Raw genomic sequence first — 26,642 nt, forward strand, 5'->3', positions numbered from 1 at the left:
TGTATATACTCATCTATCAAGCGACATTGAGTTGCTTCGATTCATTAACTTCAAACATTTAAGTTAATTAACCTTCTTCATCTTACTGAACTTGACACAAAGACATAACGGCAGTGCATTTGGAAGAATTCCATAATCTTATATTTAGGTATAAAATCGATTTTCTTGTATATACTATTTTATCAAGCGATATTGAGTTGCTACAAATCATTAACTTCAAATATTTGAGAAAATTAACCTTCTTCATCTTACTAAAGTTGACATAAAGCCATAACGGCAGTGCATTTGGAAGAATTCCATAATCTTATATTTAGATATAAAATCAATTTTATTGTATACACATATTTATCAATTGATATTGAGTTGCTTCAAATCATTAACTTCAAATATTTAAGTTAATTAACCTTCTTCATCTTACTAAAGTTGACATAAAGCCATAACGGCAATGCATTTGGAAGAATTCCATAATCTTATATTTAAGTATAAAATCGTTTTTCGTGTATATACTCTTTTATCAAGCGATATTGAGTGGCTTTATATCATTAGCTTCAAATATTTAAGATAATTAACCTTCTTCATCTTACTGAAGTTGACATAAAGCCATAACGGCAGTGCATTTGGAAGAATTCCATAATCTTATATTTAGGTATAAAATAGATTTTCTTGTATATACTCATTTATCAAGCGATATTGAGTTGCTTAAAATCATTAACTTCAAATATTTAAGTTAATTAACCTTCTTCATCTTACTAATGTTGACATAATACCATAACGGCAGAGCATTTGGAAGATTTCCATAATCTTATACTTAGGTGTCAACTCGATTTTCTTGTATATACTCATTTATCAAGCAATATTGAGTTGCTTCAAATCATTAACTTCAAATATTTAAGTTAATTAACCTTCTTCATCTTACTAAAGTTGACATAAAGCCATAACGGCAGTGCATTTGGAAGAATTCCATAATCTTATATTTAGGTATAAAATCGATTTTCTTGTATATACTCATTTATCAAGCGATATTGAGTTGCTACAAATCATTAACTTCAAATATTTAAGTTAATTAACCTTCTTCATCTTACTAAAGTTGACATAAAGCCATAACGGCAGTGCATTTGGAAGAATTCCATAATCTTATATTTAGGTATAAAATCGATTTTCTGGTATATACTCATTTATCAAGCGATATTGAGTTGTCTCAAATCATTAACTTCAAATATTTAAGTTAATTAACCTTCTCCATCTTACTAAAGTTGACATAAAACAATAACGGCAGTGCATTTGGAAGAATTCCATAATCTTATATTTAGGTATAAAATCGATTTTCCTGTATATACTAATTTTTTTCATTTATCAAGCGATATTGAGTTGCTTCAAATCATTAACTTCAAATATTTAAGTTAATTAACCTTCTTCATCTTACTAAAGCTGACATAAAGCCATAACGGCAGTGCAATTGGAAGAATTCCATAATCTTATATTTAGGTATAAAATAAATTTTCTTGTATATACTCATTTATCGAGCGATATTGAGTAGCTTCACATCATTAACTTCAAATATTTTAGATAATTAACCTTCTTCATCTTACTAAAGTTAACATAAAGCCATAACGGCAGTGCATTTGGAAGAATTCCATAATCTTATATTTAGGTATAAAATCGATTTTCTTGTATATGCACATTTATCAAGCGATATTGAGTTGCTTCAAATCATTAACTTCAAATATTTAAGATAATTAACCTTCTTCATCTTACTAAAGTTAACATAAAGCCATAACGGCAGTGCATTTGGAAGAATTCCATAATCCTAAATTTAGGTATAAAACGATTTTCTTGTAAATACTCATTTATCAAGCGATATTGAGCTGCTTCAAATCATTAACTTCAAATATTCAAGTTAATTAATCTTCTTCATCTTACTAAAGTTGACATAAAACCATAAAGGCAGTGCATTAGGAAGAATTCCATAATCTTATATTTAGGTATAAAATCGATTTTCTTGTATATGCACATTTATCAAGCGATATTGAGTTGCTTCAAATCATTAACTTCAAATATTTAAGTTAATTAACCTCCTTCATCTTACTAAAGTTGACATAAAACCATAAAGGCAGTGCATTTGGAAGAATTCCATAATCTTATATTTAGGTATAAAATCGATTTTCTTGTCTATACTCATTTATCAAGCGATATTGAGTTGCTTCAAATCATTAACTTCACATATTCAAGTTAATTAACCTTCTTCATCTTACTAAAGCTGACATAAAGCCATAACGGCAGTGCAATTGGAAGAATTCCATAATCTTATATTTAGGTATAAAATCGATTTTCTTGTATATACTCATTTATCAAGCGATATTGAGTTGCTTCAAATCATTAACTTCAAATATTTAAGTTAATTAACCTTCCTAATCTTAGTAAAGTTGACATAAAGCCATAACGGCAGTGCATTTGGAAGAATTCCATAATCTTATATTTAGGTATAAAATCGATTTTCTTGTCTATACTAATTTATCAAGCGATATTGAGTTGCTTCAAATCATTAATTTCAAATATTTATTTAAGTTAATTAACCTTCTAAATCTTAGTAAAGTTGACATAAAGCCATAACGGCAGTGCATTTGGAAGAATTCCATAATCTTATATTTAGGTATAAAATCGATTTTCTTGTCTATACTCATTTATCAAGCGATATTGAGTTGCTTCAAATCATTAACTTCACATATTCAAGTTAATTAACCTTCTTCATCTTACTAAAGTTGACATAAAGCCATAACGGCAGGGCATTTGGAAAAATTCCAAAATCTTATATTTAGGTATAAAATCGATTTTCTTGTATATACTCATTTATCAAGCGATATTGAGTTGCTTCAAATCATTAACTTCAAATATTTAAGTTAATTAACCTTCTTCATCTTACTAAAGTTGACATAAAGCCATAACGGCAGTGCATTTGGAAGAATTCCAAAATCTTATATTTAGGTATAAAATCGATTTTCTTGTATATACTCATTTATCAAGCGATATTGAGTTGCTTCAAATCATTAACTTCAAATATTTAAGTTAATTAACCTTCTTCATCTTACTAAAGTTGACATAAAGCCATAACGGCAGTGCAATTGGAAGAATTCCATAATCTTATATTTAGGTATAAAATAGATTTTCTTGTATATACTTATTTATCAAGCGATATTGAGTTGCTTCAAATCATTAACTTCAAATATTTAAGTTAATTAACCTTCTTCATCTTACTAAAGCTGACATAAAGCCATAACGGCAGTGCAATTGGAAGAATTCCATAATCTTATATTTAGGTATAAAATAGATTTTCTTGTATATACACATTTATCAAGCGATATTGAGTTGCTTCAAATCATTAACTTCACATATTCAAGTTAATTAACCTTCTTCATCTTCCTAAAGATGACATAAAGCCAAAACGGCAGTGCATTTGGAAGAACTCCATAATCTTATATTTAGGTATAAAATCGATTTTCTTGTCTATACTCATTTATCGAGCGATATTGAGTAGCTCCAAATCATTAACTTCAAATATTTTAGATAATTAATCTTCTTCATCTTACTAAAGTTAACATAAAGCCATAACGGCAGTGCATTTGGAAGAATGCCATAATCCTAAATTTAGGTATAAATCGATTTTCTTGTATATGCACATTTATCAAGCGATATTGAGTTGCTTCAAATCATTAACTTCAAATATTTAAGATAATTAACTTTCTTCATCTTACTAAAGTTAACATAAAGCCATGACGGCAGTGCAATTGGAAGAATTCCATAATCTTATATTTAGGTATAAAATCGATTTTCTTGTCTATACTCATTTATCAAGCGATATTGAGTTGCTGCAAATCATTAACTTCAAATATTTAAGTTAATTTACCTTCTTCGTCTTACTAAAGTTGACATAAAGCCATAACGGCAGAGCAATTGGAAGAATTCCATAATCTTATATTTAGGTATAAAATAGATTTTCTTGTATATACTTATTTATCAAGCGATATTGAGTTGCTTCAAATCATTAGCTTCAAATATTTATGTCAATTAACCTTCTTCATCTTACTAAAGCTGACATAAAGCCATAACGGCAGTGCAATTGGAAGAATTCCATAATCTTTTATTTAGGTATAAAACCGATTTTCTTGTATATACTCATTTATCAAGCGATATGGAGTTGCTTCAAATCATTAATTTCAAATATTTAAGTTAATTAACTTTCCTAATCTTAGTAAAGTTGACATAAAGCCATAACGGCAGTGCATTTGGAAGAATTCCATAATCTTATATTTAGGTATAAAATCGATTTTCTTGTATATACTCATTTATCAAGCGATAATGTGTTGCTTCAAATATTTAAGTTAATTTACCTTCTTCATCTTACTAAAGTTGACATAAAGCCATAACGGCAGTGCATTTGGAAGAATTCCATAATCTTATATTTAGGTATAAAATCGATTTTCTTGTATATACTCATTTATCAAGCGATATTGAGTTGCTTCAAATATTTAAGTTATTTAACCTTCTTCATCTTACTAAAGTTGACATAAAGCCATAACGGCAGTGCAATTGGAAGAATTCCACAATCTTATATTTAGGTATAAAATCGATTTTCTTGTCTATACTCATTTATCAAGCAATATTGAGTTGCTGCAAATCATTAACTTCAAATATTTAAGTTAATTTACCTTCTTCGTCTTACTAAAGTTGACATAAAGCCATAACGGCAGTGCAATTGGAAGAATTCCATAATCTTATATTTAGGTATAAAATAGATTTTCTTGTATATACTTATTTATCAAGCGATATTGAGTTGCTTCAAATCATTAGCTTCAAATATTTAAGTCAATTAACCTTCTTCATCTTACTAAAGTTGACATAAAGCCATAACGGCAGTCCATTTGGAAGAATTCCATAATCTTATATTTAGGTATAAAATAGATTTTATTGTATATACTCATTTATCAAGCGATATTGAGTTGCTGCAAATCATTAACTTCAAATATTTAAGTTAATTTACCTTCTTCATCTTACTAAAGTTGACATAAAGCCATAACGGCAGTGCATTTGGAAGAATTCCATAATCTTATATTTAGGTATAAAATCGATTTTCTTGTATATACTTATTTATCAAGCGATATTGAGTTGCTTCAAATCATTAGCTTCAAATATTTATGTCAATTAACCTTCTTCATCTTACTAAAGCTGACATAAAGCCATAACGGCAGTGCAATTGGAAGAATTCCATAATCTTATATTTAGAAATAAAACCGATTTTCTTGTATATACTCATTTATCAAGCGATATGGAGTTGCTTCAAATCATTAACTTCAAATATTTAAGTTAATTAACCTTCTTCATCTTACTAAAGTTGACATAAAGCCATAACGGCAGTGCATTTGGAAGAATTCCATAATCTTATAACGGGTGATTTTTTTGAGGTTAGGATTTTCATGCATTAGTATTTGACAGATCACGTGGGATTTCAGACATGGTGTCAAAGAGAAAGATGCTCAGTATGCTTTGACATTTCATCATGAATAGACTTACTAACGAGCAACGCTTGCAAATCATTGAATTTTATTACCAAAATCAGTGTTCGGTTTTTTTTTTTTTCGGACAAATTTTGTTCAGCGATGAGGCTCATTTCTGGTTGAATGGCTACGTAAATAAGCAAAATTGCCGCATTTGGGGTGAAGAGCAACCAGAAGCCGTTCAAGAACTGCCCATGCATCCCGAAAAATGCACTGTTTGGTGTGGTTTGTACGCTGGTGGAATCATTGGACCGTATTTTTTCAAAGATGCTGTTGGACGCAACGTTACGGTGAATGGCGATCGCTATCGTTCGATGCTAACAAACTTTTTGTTGCCAAAAATGGAAGAACTGAACTTGGTTGACATGTGGTTTCAACAAGATGGCGCTACATGCCACACAGCTCGCGATTCTATGGCCATTTTGAGGGAAAACTTCGGACAACAATTCATCTCAAGAAATGGACCCGTAAGTTGGCCACCAAGATCATGCGATTTAACGCCTTTAGACTATTTTTTGTGGGGCTACGTCAAGTCTAAAGTCTACAGAAATAAGCCAGCAACTATTCCAGCTTTGGAAGACAACATTTCCGAAGAAATTCGGGCTATTCCGGCCGAAATGCTCGAAAAAGTTGCCCAAAATTGGACTTTCCGAATGGACCACCTAAGACGCAGCCGCGGTCAACATTTAAATGAAATTATCTTCAAAAAGTAAATGTCATGAACCAATCTAACGTTTCAAATAAAGAACCGATGAGATTTTGCAAATTTTATGCGTTTTTTTTTAAAAAAAAGTTATCAAGCTCTTAAAAAATCACCCTTTATTACATATTTGTGCTAATTTGCCGTTTTGAAGTTATTGGAGTTGTCATATAGCCACAACGACAGTGTACATATTTGGAAAAATTTCACAATCTTATATTAAGACGTAGCATCGATTTGTTATTACATATGCACTAAGCAATCGATACCAAGTTGCGTAAAAATATGAACTATACATATTTATGCCAAATAACCGTTTTGAGGTTATTGGAGTTGTCATATAGCCATAACGACAGTGTATTTGGAAACATTTTACAATCTTATATTAAGGTGTAGAATCGATTTTTTAGTACATATGCACTAAGCAATCGATACCAAGTTGCGTAAAAATATGAACTATACATATTTATGCTAATTAACCGTTTTGAGGTTATTGGAGTTGTCACATAGCCATAAAGACAGTGAATTTGCAAAAATGTCACAATCTTATGTTACATATTTGTGCTAATTAGCCGTTTTGAAGTTGTTGGAGTTGTCATATAGCCATAACGACAGCGTACATATTTAGAAAAATTCCAAAATCTTATATTAAGGCGTAGCATCGATTTGTTAGTACATTAGCACTAAGTAATCGATTTCAAGTTGCGTAAAAATATGAACTATACATATTTGTGCTAATAAGCCGTTTTTAAGTTATTGGAGTTGTCATATAGCCATAACGACAGTGTATTTGGAAGAAGTTCACAATCTTATATTAAGATGTAGAATCGATTTTTTAGTACATTAGCACTAAGTAATCGATTTCAAATTGCGCAAAAAATATGAACTATACATATTTATGCTAGTTAGCCGTTTTGAGGTTATTGGAGTTGTCATAGGGCCATAACGACAGTGCATTTGGAAAAATTTGATGTCCTCGTGAAAATAAAGGCTGACATCACCGCCGTCCAAGAAATGCGATGGACGGGACAAGGACAGAGACAAGTACGTCCTTGTGACATTTACTACAGTGGCCATATAAAGGAGCGCAAGTTTGGTGTTGGATTCGTGGTGGGAGAGAGACTCCGTCGCCGAGTACTATCATTCACTGCGGTGAATAAACGTCTAGCCACAATCCGCATCAAAGCGAGGTTCTTCATCATATCGCTGATTTGCGCCCACGCCCCGACGGAAGAGAAGGACGATGTGACCAAAGATGCATTTTATGAGTGCTTGGAGTGCACTTATGAGAGATGCCCCCGCCACGATGTCAAAATCGTGCTTGGCGACTTTAACGCCAGGGTGGGCAAAGAAGGTATCTTTGGCACTACGGTCGGTAAATTCAGCCTCCACGACGAAACATCCCCAAATGGGTTGAGGCTGATCGACTTCGCCGGGGCCCGAAATATGGTTATCTGTTGTACTAGATTCCAGCATAAGAAGATACATCAAGCTACCTGGCTGTCTGCGGATCGAAAAACCTCCAACCAGATCGATCATGTTGTGATAGACGGAAGACACGTCTCCAGTGTTTTAGATGTGCGTGCGCTCCGAGGTCCTAACATCGACTCGGACCACTATATTGTTGCAGCCAAAATTCGCACCCGTCTCTGTGCAGCAAAAAACGCACGCCAACAAACACAAGGAAGGTTCGACGTCGAGAAGCTGCAATCACAACAGACAGCCGAGCGATTTTCTACTCGGCTTGCACTCCTGCTCTCTGAGAGCACTCGTCAACAACTCGGTATAAGGGAACTGTGGAACGGCATTTCAAACTCCTTACGTACAACTGCAACCGAAACCATTGGTTTTCGGAAAGTGCAAAAGAACAGCTGGTACGACGAGGAGTGCCGTGTCGCAGCGGAGAGAAAACAGGCTGCCTACCTCGCAACGTTACGATCGACCACAACACGTGCGTGATGGGATAGATACCGAGAGCTGAAGAGGGAAGCGAGACGCATTTGCAGACAGAAGAAGAAAGAGACCGAAATGAGTAAGTCGAACAGCTCGATAAGCTGGCCGACAGGGGTAATGCTCGAAAATTCTACGAAAAGATGCGGCGGTTTACATAAGGTTTCAAGACCGGAGCATACTCTTGTAGAACCCCCCAAGGTGATCTAGCCACCGATGCCCAGAGCATACTTAAATTATGGAGGGAACACTTCTCCAGCCTGCTGAATGGCAGTGTACGCACAACACCAGGAAAAGGCGAACCCGATACCCCAATCGATGACGATGGAGCAGGCGTTCCATTGCCCGTCCATGAAGAAGTTCGAATAGCAATCGCCCGACTGAAAAACAACAAAGCGGCAGGGGCCGATGGATTGCCGGCCGAGCTATTCAAACGCGGCGGCGAAGAACTGATAAGGAGCATGCATCAGCTTCTTTGTAAAATATGGTCGGACGAAAGCATGCCCAACGACTGGAATTTAAGTGTGCTATGCCCAATCCATAAAAAAGGAGACCCCACAATCTGCGCCAACTACCGTGGGATTAGCCTCCTCAACATCGCATATAAGGTTCTGTCGAGCGTATTGTGTGAAAAATTAAAGCCCACCGTCAACGAACTGATTGGGCCTTATCAGTGTGGCTTTAGACCTGGCAAATCAACAACCGACCAGATATTCACCATGCGCCAAATCTTGGAAAAGACCCGTGAAAGGAGAATCGTCGCACACCACCTCTTCGTCGATTTCAAAGCTGCTTTCGACAGCACGAAAAGGAGCTTCCTTTATGCCGCGATGTCTGAATTTGGTATCCCCGAAAAACTGATACGGCTGTGTAAACTGACGTTGAGCGGCATCAAAAGCTCCATCAGGATCGGGAAGAACCTCTCCGAGTCGTTCGATACCAAACGAGGTTTCAGACAAGGCGACTCCCTATCGTGCGACTTTTTCAAATTGCTGCTGGAGAAAATAGTTCGAGCTGCAGAACTTAATCGAGCAGGTACAATCTTTTATAAGAGTGTACAGCTGCTGGCGTATGCCGATGATATTCATATCATCGGCCTCAACACCCGCGCCGTTAGTTCTGCTTTCTCCAGGCTGGACAAGGAAGCAAAACGAATGGGTCTTGCAGTGAACGAGGGCAAGACGAAATATCTCCTGTCATCACACAAACAGTCGTCGCACTCGCGACTTGGCACTCACGTCATTGTTGACAGTCATAACTTTGAAGTTGTAGATAATTTCGTCTATCTTGGAACCAGCGTAAACACCACCAACATTGTCAGGATAGAAATCCATCGCAGGATAACTTTTGCCAACAGGTGCTACTTCGGACTGAGTAGGCAATTGAGAAGCAAAGTCCTCTCTCGACAGACAAAAACCAAACTCTATAAGTCACTCATAATTCCCATCCTGCTATATGGTGCAGAGGCTTGGACGATGTCAACAGCGGATGAGTCGACGTTGCGAGTTTTCGAGAGAAAAATTCTGCGAAAGATTTATGGTCCTTTGCGCGTTGGCCACGGCGAATATCGCATTCGATGGAACGATGAGCTGTACGAGATATACGACGACATTGACATAGTTCAGCGAATTAAAAGAGTCATGTTGTCCGGATGGATGAAAACACTCCAGCTCTGAAAGTATTCGACGCAGTACCCGCCGGGGAAGCAGAGGAAGAGGAAGACCTCCACTCTGTTGGAAGGACCAAGTGGAGAAGGACCTGGCTTCGCTTGGAATATCCAATTGGCGCCACGTAGCGAGAAGAAGAAACGACTGGCGCGCGGTTGTTAACTCGGCTATAATCGCGTAAGCGGTGTCTACGCCAATTAAGAAGAAGAAGAAGAAGAATCGATTTGTTAGTACATATACATTAAGCACTCGATACCAAGTTGCGTAAAAATATGAACTATACATATTTATGCTAATTAACCGATTTGAGATTATTGGAGTTGTCACATAGCCATAACGACAGTGTATTTGGAAAAATTTCACAATCTTATATTAAGGTGTAGAATCGATTTTTTAGTACATATACATTAAGCACTCGCTACCAAGTTGCGTAAAAATAAGAACTATACATATTTCTGCTAATAAGCCGTTTTGAGGTTATTGGAGTTGTCATATAGCCATAACGACAGTGTACATATTTGGAAAAATTCCACAATCTTATATTAAGACGTAGCATCGATTTGTTAGTACGAGTATATACAAAAAATCGATTTTATACCTAAATATAAGATTATGGAATTCTTCCAAATGCACTGCCGTTATGGCTTTATATCAACTTTAGTCAGAAGGAGGAGGTTAATTAACTTAAATATTTGAAGTTAATGATTTGATGCAACTCAATATCGCTTGATAAACGAGTATATACAAGAAAATCGATTTTATACCTAAATATAAGATTACGGAATTCTTCGAAATGCACTGCCGTTATGGCTTTATGTCAACTTTAGTAAGATGAAGAAGGTTAATTAACTTAAATATTTGAAGTTAATGATTCGAAGCAACTCAATATCGCTTGATAAATGTGTATAATCAAGAAAATCGATTTTATACCTAAACATAAGATTATGGAATTCTTCCAAACGCACTGCCGTTATGGCTTTATGCCAACTTTAGTCAGAAGGAGGAGGCTAATTAACTTAATTATTTAAAGTTAATGATTTGCAGCAACTCAATATCGCTTGATAAATGAGTATAGACAAGAAAATCGATTTTATACCTAAATATAAGATTATGGAATTCTTCCAAATGCACTGCCGTTTTGGCTTTATGTCAACTTTAGTAAGATGAAGAAGGTTAATTAACTTAAATATGTGAAATTTATGATTTGAAGCAACTCAATATCGCTCGATAAATGAGTATATACAAGAAAATCGATTTTATACCTAACTATAAGATTATGGAATTCTTCCAAATGCACTGCCGTTATGGCTTTATGTCAACTTTAGTAAGATGAAGAACGTTAATTAACGTAAATATGTGAAGTTAATGATTTGAAGCAACACAATATCGCTTGATAAATGAGTATAGACAAGAAAATCGATTTTATAAATAAATATAAAATTATGGAATTCTTCCAAATGCAGTGCCGTTATGGCTTTATGTCAACTTTAGTAAGTTGAAGAAGGTAAATTAACTTAAATATTTGAAGTTAATGATTTGAAGCAACTCAATATCGCTTGATAAATGAGTATATACAAGAAAATCTATTTTATACCTAAATATAAGATTATGGAATTCTTCCAAATGCACTGCCGTTATGGCTTTATGTCAACTTTGGTAAGATGAAGAAGTTTTATTAACTTGAATATGTGAAGTGATTTGAAGCAACTCAATATCGCTTGATAAATGAGTATATACAAGAAAATCGATTTTATACCTAAATACAAGATTTTAGAATTTTTCCAAATACCCTGCCGTTATGGCTTTATGTCAACTTTAGTAAGATGAAGAACGTTAATTAACATAAATATGTGAAGTTAATGATTTGAAGCAACACAATATCGCTTGATAAATGAGTATAGACAAGAAAATCGATTTTATACCTAAATATAAGATTATGGAATTCTTCTAATTGCACTGCCGGTATGGCTTTATGTCAACTTTAGTAAGATGAAGAAGGTTAAATAACTTAAATATTTGAAGCAACTCAATATCGCGTGATAAATGAGTATATACAAGGAAATCGATTTTATACCTAAATATAAGATTATGGAATTCTTCCAAACGCAGTGCCGTTATGGCTTCATGTCAACTTTAGTAAGTTGAAGAAGGTAAATTAACTTAAATATTTGAAGCTAATGATTTGAAGCAACTCAATATCACTTGATAAATGAGTATATACAAGAAAATCTATTTTATACCTAAATATAAGATTTTGGAATTCTTCCAAATGCACTGCCGTTATGGCTTTATGTCAACTTTAGTAAGATGAAGAAGTTTAATTAACTTGAATATGTGAAGTGATTTGAAGCAACTCAATATCGCTTGATAAATGAGTATATACAAGAAAACCGATTTTATACCTAAATATAAGATTTTAGAATTTTTCCAAATGCCCTGCCGTTATGGATTTATGTCAACTTTAGTAAGATGAAGAAGGTTAACTAACTTGAATATATGAAGTTAATGATTTGAAGCAACTCAATATCGCTTGATAAATGAATATAGACAAGAAAATCGCTTTTAAACCTAAATATAAGATTATAGAATTCTTCCAAATGCACTGCCGTTATGGATTTATGTCAACTTTAGTAAGATGAAGAAGGTTAATTAACTTAAATATTTCAAGCAACTCAATATCGCTTGATAAATGAGTATATACAAGAAAATCGATTTTATACCTAAATATAAGATTTTGGAATTTTTCCAAATGCCCTGCCGTTATGGCTTTATGTCAACTTTAGTAAGATGAAGAAGGTTAATTAACTTGAATATTTGAAGTTAATGATTTGAAGCAACTCAATATCGCTTGATAAATGTGTATATACAAGAAAATCGATTTTATACCTAAATATAAGATTTTGGAATTTTTCCAAATGCCCTGCCGTTATGGCTTTATGTCAACTTTAGTAAGATGAAGAAGGTTAATTAACTTGAATATGTGAAGTTAATGATTTGAAGCAACTCAATATCGCTTGATAAATGAGTATAGACAAGAAAATCGATTTTATACCTAAATACAGGGTAGGCCATTTAAAGTTGAATGGCAGTGTACGCACAACACCAGGAAAAGGCGAACCCGATACCCCAATCGATGACGATGGAGCAGGCGTTCCATTGCCCGACCATGAAGAAGTTCGAATAGCAATCGCCCGACTGAAAAACAACAAAGCGGCAGGGGCCGATGGATTGCCGGCCGAGCTATTCAAACGCGGCGGCGAAGAACTGATAAGGAGCACGCATCAGCTTCTTTGTAAAATATGGTCGGACGAAAGCATGCCCAACGACTGGAATTTAAGTGTGCTATGCCCAATCCATAAAAAAGGAGACCCCACAATCTGCGCCAACTACCGTGGGATTAGCCTCCTCAACATCGCATAGAAGGTCCTATCGAGCGTATTGTGTGAAAAATTAAAGCCCACCGTCAACGAACTGATTGGACCTTATCAGTGTGGCTTTAGACCTGGCAAATCAACAACCGACCAGATATTCACCATGCGCCAAATCTTGGAAAAGACCCGTGAAAGGAGAATCGTCGCACACCACCTCTTCGTCGATTTCAAAGCTGCTTTCGACAGCACGAAAAGGAGCTTCCTTTATGCCGCGATGTCTGAATTTGGTATCCCCGAAAAACTGATACGGCTGTGTAAACTGACGTTGAGCGGCATCAAAAGCTCCGTCAGGATCGGGAAGAACCTCTCCGAGTCGTTCGATACCAAACGAGGTTTCAGACAAGGCGACTCCCTATCGTGCGACTTTTTCAAATTGCTGCTGGAGAAAATAGTTCGAGCTGCAGAACTTAATCGAGCAGGTACAATCTTTTATAAGAGTGTACAGCTGCTGGCGTATGCCGATGATATTCATATCATCGGCCTCAACACCCGCGCCGTTAGTTCTGCTTTCTCCAGGCTGGACAAGGAAGCAAAACGAATGGGTCTTGCAGTGAACGAGGGCAAGACGAAATATCTCCTGTCATCACACAAACAGTCGTCGCACTCGCGACTTGGCACTCACGTCATTGTTGACAGTCATAACTTTGAAGTTGTAGATAAATTCGTCTATCTTGGAACCAGCGTAAACACCACCAAAATTGTCAGGATAGAAATCCAACGCAGGATAACTTTTGCCAACAGGTGCTACTTCGGACTGAGTAGGCAATTGAGAAGCAAAGTCCTCTCTCGACAGACAAAAACCAAACTCTATAAGTCACTCATAATTCCCATCCTGCTATATGGTGCAGAGGCTTGGACGATGTCAACAGCGGATGAGTCGACGTTGCGAGTTTTCGAGAGAAAAATTCTGCGAAAGATTTATGGTCCTTTGCGCGTTGGCCACGGCGAATATCGCATTCGATGGAACGATGAGCTGTACGAGATATACGACGACATTGACATAGTTCAGCGAATTAAAAGAGTCATGTTGTCCGGATGGATGAAAACACTCCAGCTCTGAAAGTATTCGACGCAGTACCCGCCGGGGGAAGCAGAGGAAGAGGAAGACCTCCACTCCGTTGGAAGGACCAAGTGGAGAAGGACCTGGCTTCGCTTGGAATATCCAATTGGCGCCACGTAGCGAGAAGAAGAAACGACTGGCGCGCGGTTGTTAACTCGGCTAAAACGGCGTAAGCGGTGTCTACGCCAATTAAGAAGAAGAAGAAGAAGAATCGATTTGTTAGTACATATACATTAAGCACTCGATACCAAGTTGCGTAAAAATATGAACTATACATATTTATGCTAATTAGCCGTTTTGAAGTTATTGTCGTTGTCATGTAGCCATAACGACAGTGTATTTGGAAAAATTTCACCATCTTATATTAAGGTGTAGAATCGATTTGTTAGTACATATGCACAAAGCAATCGATACCAAGTTGCGTAAAAATATGAACTATACATATTTATGCTAATTAACCGATTTGAGATTATTGGAGTTGTCACATAGCCATAACGACAGTGTACATATTTGGAAAAATTTCACAATCTTATATTAAGGTGTAGAATCGATTTGTTAGTACGAGTATATACAAAAAATCGATTTTATACCTAAATATAAGATTATGGAATTCTTCCAAATGCACTGCCGTTATGGGTTTATATCAACTTTAGTAAGATGAAGAAGGTTAATTAACTTAAATATGTGAAGTTTATGATTTGAAGCAACTCAATATCGCTCGATAAATGAGTATATACAAGAAAATCGATTTTATACCTAAATATAAGATTATATTATATTAGTAAGATGAAGAAGGTAAATTAATTTAAATATTTGAAGTTAATGATTTGCAGCAACTCAATATCGCTTGATAAATGAATAAAATCTATTTTATACCTAAATATAAAATTAAGGAATTCTTCCAAATGCACTGCCGTTATGGCTTAATGTCAACTTTAATAAGATGAAGAAGGTTAATTGACTTAAATATTTGAAGTTTATGATTTGAAGCAACTCAATATCGCTTGATAAATGAGTATATACAAGAAAATCTATTTTATACCTAAATATAAGATTATGGAATTCTTCCAATTGCACTGCCGTTATGGCTTTATGTCAACTTTAGTAAGATGAAGAAGGTAAATTAACTTAAATATTTGAAGTTAATGATTTGAAGCAACTCAATATCGCTTGATAAATGAGTATAGACAAGAAAATCGATTTTATACCTAAATATAAGATTATGGAATTCTTCCAATTGCACTGCCGTTATGGCTTTATGTCAACTTTAGTAAGATGAAGAAGGTTAAATAACTTAAATATTTGAAGCAACTCAATATCGCTTGATAAATGAGTATATACAAGAAAATCGATTTTATACCTAAATATAAGATTATGGAATTCTTCCAAATGCACTGCCGTTATGGCTTTATGTCAACTTTAGTAAGATGAAGAAGGTAAATTAACTTAAATATTTGAAGTTAATGATTTGAAGCAACTCAATATCGCTCGATAAATGAGTATATACAAGAAAATCGATTTTATACCTAAATATAAGATTATGGAATTCTTCCAAATGCACTGCCGTTATGGGTTTATGTCAACTTTAGTAAGATGAAGAAGGTTAATTAACTTGAACATGTGAAGTTTATGATTTGAAGCAACTCAATATCGCTCGATAAATGAGTATATACAAGAAAATCGATTTTATACCTAAATATAAGATTATGGAATTCTTCCAAATGCACTGCCGTTATGGCTTTATGTCAACTTTAGTAAGATGAAGAAGGTTAATTAACTTAAATATGTGAAGTTAATGATTTGAAGCAACTCAATATCGCTTGATAAATGAGTATAGACAAGAAAATCGATTTTATACCTAAATATAAGATTATGGAATTCTTCCAAATGCACTGCCGTTATGGCTTTATGTCAACTTTAGTAAGATGAAGAAGGTAAATTAACTTAAGTGTTTGAAGTTAATGATTTGAAGCAACTCAATATCGCTCGATAAATGAGTATATACAAGAAAATCGATTTTATACCTAAATATAAGATTATGGAATTCTTCCAAATGCACTGCCGTTATGGCTTTATGTCAACTTTAGTAAGATGAAGAACGTTAATTAACTTAAATATTTGAAGTTTATGATTTGAAGCAACTCAATATAGCTCGATAAATAAGTATATACAAGAAAATCTATTTTATACCTAAATATAAGATTATGGAATTCTTCTAATTGCACTGCCGTTATGGCTTTATGTCAACTTTAGTAAGATGAAGAAGGTTAAATAACTTAAATATTTGAAGTTAATGATTTGAAGCAACTCAATATCGCTTGATAAATGAGTATATACAAGAAAATCGATTTTATACCTAAATATAAGATTATGGAATTCTTCCAAATGCACTGCCGTTATGGCTTTATGTCAACTTTAGTAAGATGAAGAAGGTAAATTAACTTAAATATTTGAAGTTAATGATTTGAAGCAACTCAATATCGCTTGATAAATGAGTATATACAAGAAAATCTATTTTATACCTAAATATAAGATTATGGAATTCTTCCAAATGCACTGCCGTTATGGCTTTATGTCAACTTTAGTAAGATGAAGAAGGTAAATTAACTTAAATATTTGAAGTTAATGATTTGAAGCAACTCAATATCGCTTGATAAATGAGTATATACAAGAAAATCTATTTTATACCTAAATATAAGATTATGGAATTCTTCCAATTGCACTGCCGTTATGGCTTTATGTCAACTTTAGTAAGATGAAGAAGGTTAATTAACTTAAATATTTGAAGTTAATGATTTGAAGCAACTCAATATCGCTTGATAAATGAGTATATACAAGAAAATCGATTTTATACCTAAATATAAGATTATGGAATTCTTCCAAATGCACTGCCGTTATGGCTTTATGTCAACTTTAGTAAGATGAAGAAGGTAAATTAACTTAAATATTTGAAGTTAATGATTTGAAGCTTTGGCTTTATGTCAACTTTAGTAAGATGAAGAAGGTTAATTATCTTAAATATTTGAAGCAACTCAATATCGCTTGATAAATGAGTATATACAAGAAAATCGATTTTATACCTAAATAAAGGGTGATTTTTTAAGAGCTTGATAACTTTTTTTTAAAAAAAAACGCATAAAATTTGCAAAATCTCATCGGTTCTTTATTTGAAACGTTAGATTGGTTCATGACATTTACTTTTTGAAGATAATTTCATTTAAATGTTGACCGCGGCTGCGTCTTAGGTGGTCCATTCGGAAAGTCCAATTTTGGGCAACTTTTTCGAGCATTTCGGCCGGAATAGCCCGAATTTCTTCGGAAATGTTGTCTTCCAAAGCTGGAATAGTTGCTGGCTTATTTCTGTAGACTTTAGACTTGACGTAGCCCCACAAAAAATAGTCTAAAGGCGTTAAATCGCATGATCTTGGTGGCCAACTTACGGGTCCATTTCTTGAGATGAATTGTTGTCCGAAGTTTTCCCTCAAAATGGCCATAGAATCGCGAGCTGTGTGGCATGTAGCGCCATCTTGTTGAAACCACATGTCAACCAAGTTCAGTTCTTCCATTTTTGGCAACAAAAAGTTTGTTAGCATCGAACGATAGCGATCGCCATTCACCGTAACGTTGCGTCCAACAGCATCTTTGAAAAAATACGGTCCAATGATTCCACCAGCGTACAAACCACACCAAACAGTGCATTTTTCGGGATGCATGGGCAGTTCTTGAACGGCTTCTGGTTGCTCTTCACCCCAAATGCGGCAATTTTGCTTATTTACGTAGCCATTCAACCAGAAATGAGCCTCATCGCTGAACAAAATTTGTCGATAAAAAAGCGGATTTTCTGCCAACTTTTCTAGGGCCCATTCACTGAAAATTCGACGTTGTGGCAGATCGTTCGGCTTCAATTCTTGCACGAGCTGTATTTTATACGGTTTTACACCAAGATCTTTGCGTAAAATCTTCCATGTGGTCGAATAACACAAACCCAATTGCTGCGAACGGCGACGAATCGACATTTCACGGTCTTCAGCCACACTCTCAGAAACAGACGCAATATTCTCTTCTGTACGCACTGTACGCATTCGTGTGGTTGGTTTAATGTCCAATAAAGTAAACTGAGTGCGAAACTTGGTCACAATCGCATTAATTGTTTGCTCACTTGGTCGATTATGTAGACCATAAATCGGACGTAAAGCGCGAAACACATTTCGAACCGAACACTGATTTTGGTAATAAAATTCAATGATTTGCAAGCGTTGCTCGTTAGTAAGTCTATTCATGATGAAATGTCAAAGCATACTGAGCATCTTTCTCTTTGACACCATGTCTGAAATCCCACGTGATCTGTCAAATACTAATGCATGAAAATCCTAACCTCAAAAAAATCACCCGTTATAATATTGTGAAATTTTTCCAAATATGTACACTGTCGTTATGGCTATATGACAACTCCAATAACTTCAAAACGGCTAATTAGCACAAATATGCATAGTTAATATTTTTACGCAACTTGGCATCGAGTGCTTAATGTATATGTACTAAAAAATTGATTCTACACCTTAATACAGGATCGTGAAATTTTTCCAAATACACTGTCGTTATGGCTATGTGACAACTCCAATAACCTCAAAACGGTTAATTAGCATATATATGTACAGTTCATATTTTTACGCAAGTTGGTATCGATTGCTTAGTGCATATGTACTAACAAATCGATGCTACGCCCTAATATAAGATTGTGGAATTTTTCCAAATACACTGCCGTTATGGCTATGTCACAACTCCAATAACCTCAAAACGGTTAATTAGCATAAATATGTATAGTTCATATTTTTACGCAACTTGGTATCGAGTGCTTAATGTATATGTACTAAAAAATCGATTCTACACCTTAATATAAGATCGTGAAATTTTTCCAAATACACTGTCGTTATGGCTATGTGACAACTCCAATAACCTTAAAACGGTTAATTAGCATATATATGTATAGTTCATATTTTTGCGCAAGTTGGTATCGATTGCTTAGTGCATATGTACTAACAAATCGATGCTACGCCCTAATATAAAATTGTGGAATTTTTCCAAATACACTGCTGTTATGGCTATATGACAACTCCAATAACTTCAAAACGGCTAATTAGCACAAATATGTATAGTTCATATTTTTACGCAACTTGGTATCGATTGCTTAGTGCATATGTACTAAAAAATCGATTCTACGCCTTAATATAAGATGGTGATATTTTTCCAAATACACTGTCGTTATGGCTATATGACAACGACAATAACTTCAAAACGGCTAGTTAGCATAAATATGTATAGTTGATATTTTTACGCAACTTGGTATCGATTGCTTAGTGCATATGTACTAAAAAATCGATTCTACACCTTAATATAAGATTGTGAAATTTTTCCAAATGCACTGTCGTTATGGCCCTATGACAACTCCAATAAGATTTTTTTTTGTTTTTTTTTTTTTATAGTAGGAATAAGCATCGAAAGCCGGAGTGCGGGACTTTAACCCGCTAAACCTAACCTATATATATATATTTATAGCACAGACGGACTGACGCCTATTCTGCTGTTGTCATGATGGAAGTAGCCGCTTCGTGAACAGCTTTCCACTTCTCAGACGACTGACGCCGTTTTGAAATTTATATAGATAGCCTCTGCAGCACCCATGCCCGCTTAATATTTGGGTCAGGTGGAAATCCTGGTCCCCATGTCGTCTACTTATCCACGTATGGATGTAAGGTATAAGTCTGTCTGTGAGTCCACCGTCCTTTAGTTGAGGTTTGCCACCATATAGTTATGCTCTTCTCTCTCTCTTCTCTCTTTTGAATTTCTGTAATTGGCGCTGATAGCTCATATAATCTCGTGAACTCGTCACCCTGGATGTCTATGGGCAGCATACCAGCTAGTAGTTCAGATGCTTCGCTGGAAATAGTTCGGAAAGCACTTATTACTCTTATTGCTGAGAGTCTATGCACCGCATTTATTGGTTAGGCATACGCTTTTATGTTTAGTGCCTGTATCCATACTGGAGCTGCATATAGTATAACTGAGCTCATAGATTTTGCGATTAGAAGTCGGCGGCTGGAGCGCACACAGCCTCTATTTGCCATCATTCTTGATAAGGCGTTATACATTTTATTTGCTTTATTTGCTATGTTTGTCAAGTGCTGCTTGTATTTCAGTTTGGAGTCCAATATTACCCCTAAATATTTCAACTGAGGTTGTGAAGTAATTACGCACTCTCCTATAGTGAGAGTTATTTTTTCCTCAATTTGTCTGGTGCTTATGAGCAATACCTCTGTTTTGTGCTCAGCCAGTTCCAAACTCTTGGAAGAAAACCATTGGCGTAGACCATTTATACATTCATTACATTTATTTTGTAGGTCATCAAGTTGTTTACCTACTGCTACCACTATAAGGTGGTCTGCGTATGCGATTAGCTTAACGTTTTTAGGCTGTGGAATTCTTAGCACCCCATCATAAACTATATTCCATAAGATAGGCCCTAAAACAGATCCTTGTGGTACTCCGCTTGTAATAGGGTAGCTCTTTATGCCTTCAGTGGTGTCGTAGATCAGCTTTCTATTTTTAAAATAACTCCTAACGATTTTTATGAGGCACTGAGGGGCGCGTATTCTATATAGGGCTTCGAATATATTTTCCCATTTGGCAGAGTTGAATGCATTCTTCACATCCAGGGTGATCAGCGCACAACTTTTTTTTTGTACCACCTTTCCATCTTTTGCCACTTACTGCTCTTTTCGCAGTGTCGACAACTTCTTTCAGTGCATCAATAGTAGACCTCTGTTTTCAAAAGCCGTATTGTCTTTCTGATAGTCCGCCGACTTCCTGGATTGCAATCTCCAAGTGGTTTCTTATTATGCTTTCGTACACTTTGCCCATTGTGTCGAGCATACACAGAGGTCGATACGAAGAAGGTTCATCTGGTGTTTTTTTGGGTTTTGGGATTAAGACCAGACGCTGGACTTTCCAGAGATCGAGGAACATCCCTTCTTTTATGCATGCATTGTACATTTTTGCAAAAAGAGTGGGCTTCGAAATTATGGCTACCTTTAGAGCTCTGTTTGGTATTCCGTCAATACCAGGCGCTTTGTTGTTTTTAATTTTTTTGGCTATGGCCAACAGTTCTTCTTCTGTAACCAGTGGGGGTGATTCAGCAGCTTCGTTTCGTTGTTCAGCGTTAGTAATCGGTCCGTGCGTCGGAAATAATGCCTCGACGACTTTCTTCATGAACGGAGCGCATTGGGGTTGCTGCCGCTTCTTTTTGAATTTGGACATACAGATTTTATAAGCAGTCCCCCAGGGGTCTATATAATAGATCCAATAAGATGAAATAGTGCATATGTACTAAAAAAAAATCGATTCTACGCCTTAATATAAGATTGTGAAATTTTTCCGAATTCACTGTCGTTTTGGCAATATGACAACCCTAATAACTTCAAAATGGCTAATTAGCATAAATATGTATAGTTCATATTTTAACGCAACTTGGTATCGAGTACTTAATGTATATGTACTAACAAATCGATTCTACACCTTAATATAAGATTGTGAAATTTTTCCAAATACACTGTCGTTATGGCTATATGACAACTCCATTAACCTCAAAACGGTTAATTGGCATAAATATGTAAAGTTCATATTTTTACGCAACTTGTTATCGGTAACTTAGTGCATATGTACTAAAAAATCGATGCTATACCTTAATAGAAGATTGTGAAATTTTTCCAAACGCACTGTCGTTATGGCTATGTGATAACTCAAATAACCTCAAAACGGCTTCTTCTTCTTCTTTACTGGCGTAGACACCGCTTACGCGATTATAGCCGAGTCAACAATAGCGCGCCAGTCGTTTCTTCTCTTCGCTACGTGGCGCCAATTGGATATTCCAAGCGAAGCCAGGTCCTTCTCCACTTGGTCCTTCCAACGGAGTGGAGGTCTTCCTCTTCCTCTGCTTCCTGCGGCGGGTACTGCGTCGAATACTTTCAGAGCTGGAGTGTTTTCATCCATCCGGACAACATGACCTAGCCAGCGTAGCCGCTGTCTTTTAATTCTCTGAACTATGTCAATGTCGTCGTATATCTCGTACAGCTCATCGTTCCATCGAATGCGATATTCGCCGTGGGCAACGCGCAAAGGACCATAAATCTTTCGCAGAACTTTTCTCTCGAAAACTCGCAACGTCGACTCATCGGTTGTTGTCATCGTCTAAGCCTCTGCACCATATAGCAGGACGGGAATTATGAGCTACTTATAGAGTTTGGTTTTTGTTCGTCGAGAGAGAACTTTGCTTCTCAATTGCCTACTCAGTCCGAAGTAGCACCTGTTGGCAAAAGTTATCCTGCGTTGGATTTCTATGCTGACAATATTGGTGGAGTTTACGCTGGTTCCAAGATAGACGAAATTATCTACAACTTCAAAGTTATGACTGTCAACAGTGACGTGGGAGCCAAGTCTCGAGTGCGACGACTGTTTGTGTGATGACAGGAGATATTTCGTCTTGCCCTCGTTCAACTGCAAGACCCATTCGTTTTGCTTCCTTGTCCAGCTTGGAGAAAGCAGAACTAACGGCGCGGGTGTTGAGGCCGATGATATGAATATCATCGGCATACGCCAGCAGCTGTACACTCTTATAAAAGATTGTACCTACTCGATTAAGTTCTGCAGCTCGAACTATTTTCTCCAGCAGCAATTTGAAAAAGTCGCACGATAGGGAGTCGCCTTGTCTGAAACCTCTTTTGGTATCGAACGACTCGGAGAGGTTCTTCCCGATCCTGACGGAGCTTTTGATGCCGCTCATTGTCAGTTTACACAGCCGTATTAATTTTGCGGGGATACCAAATTCAGACATCGCGGCATAAAGGAAGCTCTTTTTCGTGCTGTCGAAAGCAGCTTTGAAATGGACGAATAGGTGGTGAGTGTTGATTCTCCTTTCACGGGTCTTTTCCAAGATTTGGCGCATGGTGAATATCTGGTCGGTTGTTGATTTGCCAGGTCTGAAGCCACACTGATAAGGTCCAATCAGCTTGTTGACGGTGGGCTTTAATCTTTCACACAATACGTTCGACAGAACCTTATATGCGATGTTGAGGAGGCTAATCCCACGGTAGTTGGCGCAGATTGTGGGGTCTCTTTTTTTATGGATTGGGCATAGCACACTTAAATTCCAATCTTTGGGCATACTTCCGTCCGACCATATTTTACAAAGAAGCTGATGCATGCACCTTATCAGCTCTTCGCCGCCGTGTTTGAATAGCTCGGCCGGCAATCCATCGGCCCCTGCCGCTTTGTTGTTTTTCAGTCGGGCAATTGCTATTCGAACTTCTTCATGGTCGGGCAATGGAACGCCTGCTCCATCGTCATCGATTGGGGTATCGGGTTCGCCTTTTCCTGGTGTTGTGCGTACACTGCCATTCAGCAGGCTGGAGAAGTGTTCCCTCCATAATTTAAGTATGCTCTGGGCATCGGTGGCTAGATCACCTTGGGGGGTTCTACAAGAGTATGCTCCGGTCTTAAAACCTTATGTAAACCGCCGCATCTTTTCGTAGAATTTTCGAGCATTACCCCTGTCGGCCAGCTTATCGAGCTGTTCGTACTCACTCATTTCGGCCTCTTTCTTCTTCTGTCTGCAAATGCGTCTCGCTTCCCTCTTCAACTCTCGGTATCTATCCCATCCCGCACGTGTTGTGGTCGATCGTAACGTTGCGAGGTAGGCAGCCTGTTTTCTCTCCGCTGCGACACGGCACTCCTCGTCGTACCAGCTGTTCTTTTGCACTTTCCGAAAACCAATGGTTTCGGTTGCAGTTGTACGTAAGGAGTTTGAAATGCCGTTCCACAGTTCCCTTATACCGAGTTGTTGACGAGTGCTCTCAGAGAGCAGGAGTGCAAGCCGAGTAGAAAATCGCTCGGCTGTCTGTTGTGATTGCAGCTTTTCGACGTCGAACCTTCCTTGTGTTTGTTGGCGTGCGTTTTTTGCTGCACAGAGACGGGTGCGAATTTTGGCTGCAACAATATAGTGGTCCGAGTCGATGTTAGGACCTCGGAGCGCACGCACATCTAAAACACTGGAGACGTGTCTTCCGTCTATCACAACATGATCGATCTGGTTGGAGGTTTTTCGATCCGCAGACAGCCAGGTAGCTTGATGTATCTTCTTATGCTGGAATCTAGTACTACAGATAACCATATTTCGGGCCCCGGCGAAGTCGATCAGCCTCAACCCATTTGGGGATGTTTCGTCGTGGAGGCTGAATTTACCGACCGTAGTGCCAAAGATACCTTCTTTGCCCACCCTGGCGTTGAAGTCGCCAAGCACGATTTTGACATCGTGGCGGGGGCATCTCTCATAAGTGCGCTCCAAGCACTCATAAAAGGCATCTTTGGTCACATCGTCCTTCTCTTCCGTCGGGGCGTGGGCGCAAATCAGCGATATGTTGAAGAACCTCGCTTTGGTGCGGATTGTGGCTAGACGTTCATTCACCGGAGTGAATGATAGTACTCGGCGACGGAGTCTCTCTCCCACCACGAATCCAACACCAAACTTGCGCTCCTTTATATGGCCAATGTAGTAGATGTCACAAGGACCTACTCGTCTCTGTCCTTGTCCCGTCCATCGCATTTCTTGGATGGCGGTGATGTCAGCCTTTATTTTCACGAGGACATCAACCAGCTGGGCAGCGGTACCTTCCCAATTAAGGGACCGGACATTCCAGGTGCATGCCCTCAATTCGTAGTCCTTATTTCGTTTGCCATGGTCGTCATCAAAAGGGGGGTCTCTCATCCGAGGCTTATAGTTGATTTTCATTGGGGGTGTTTTTTTACGTGGCGGGTCCCAAACCCAGCGCACAACCCCAAGTAGGGGATATTTCGCCTTCTCACTTTAGCTCACCTTCAAACGGATGTTCTTAGGCTACCTAGCGGATACTTGGTCAAAGACCGGAAGTCGTGAGCTGCTTGAATCATATGTAAAAGAATCGTTTCTGGCCACTCCCAAGTGAATGGCGATCAGAGAACTTTCCTCACTTGCGTGAACTTCTGCACATGACTCCATCCTCCTCAAAACAGCTAATCAGCATAAATATGTATAGTTCATATTTCTACGCAGCTTGTTATCGAGTGCTTAATGTATATGTACTAAAATATCGATTCTACACCTTAATATAAGATTGTGAAATTTTTCCAAATGCACTGTCGTTATGGCCCTATGACAACTCCAATAACCTCAAAACGGCTAATTAGCATAAATATGTATAGTTCATATTTTTACGCAACTTGGTATCGGTTACTTAGTGCATATGTACTAAAAAATCGATTCTAACTTCCAAACGGCTAATTAGCATAAATATGTATAGTTCATATTTTTACGCAACTTGGTATCGAGTGCTTAATGTATATGTACTAAAATATCGATTCTACACCTTAATATAAGATTCTGAAATTTTTCCAAATACAGTGTCGTTATGGCTATATGACAACTCCATTAACCTCAAAACGGTTAATTGGCATAAATATGTATAGTTCATATTTTTACGCAACTTGTTATCGGTTACTTAGTGCATATGTACTAAAAAATCGATGCTATACCTTAATATAAGATTGTGAAAATTTTCCAAATACACTGTCGTTATGGCTATATGACAACTCCAATAACTTCAAAACGGCTAATTAGAATAATACGTATAGTTCATATTTTTACGCAACTTGTTATCGGTTACTTAGTTTATATGTACTAAAAGATCGATTCTACAGCTTAATATAAGATTGTGAAATTTTTCCAAATACACTGTCGTTATGGCTATATGACAACTCCAATAACCTCAAAACGGCTAATTAGCATAAATATGTATAGTTCATATTTTTACGCAACTTGGAATCGATTGCTTAGTGCATATGTACTAAAATATCGATTCTACACCTTAATATAAGATTCTGAAATTTTTCCAAATACACTGTCGTTATGGCTATATGACAACTCCATTAACCTCAAAATGGTTAATTGGCATAAATATGTATAGTTCATATTTTTACGCAACTCGGTACCGGTTACTTAGTGCATATGTACTAAAAGATCGATTCTACACCTTAATATAAGATTGTGAAATTTTTCCAAATACACTGTCGTTATGGCTATATGACAACTCCTGTTGAATATATAATATAAACTCTGGCAACACTCGTATGTTCGAATATTCTAAGTCAGTACTTTTCTATATTATTACCGAAACTCTGTCTATACAAAAAGTAGTTGCT

Source organism: Bactrocera dorsalis, chromosome 2 (assembly GCF_023373825.1).
Source record: "Bactrocera dorsalis isolate Fly_Bdor chromosome 2, ASM2337382v1, whole genome shotgun sequence".
NCBI lineage: Eukaryota > Metazoa > Arthropoda > Insecta > Diptera > Tephritidae > Bactrocera > Bactrocera dorsalis.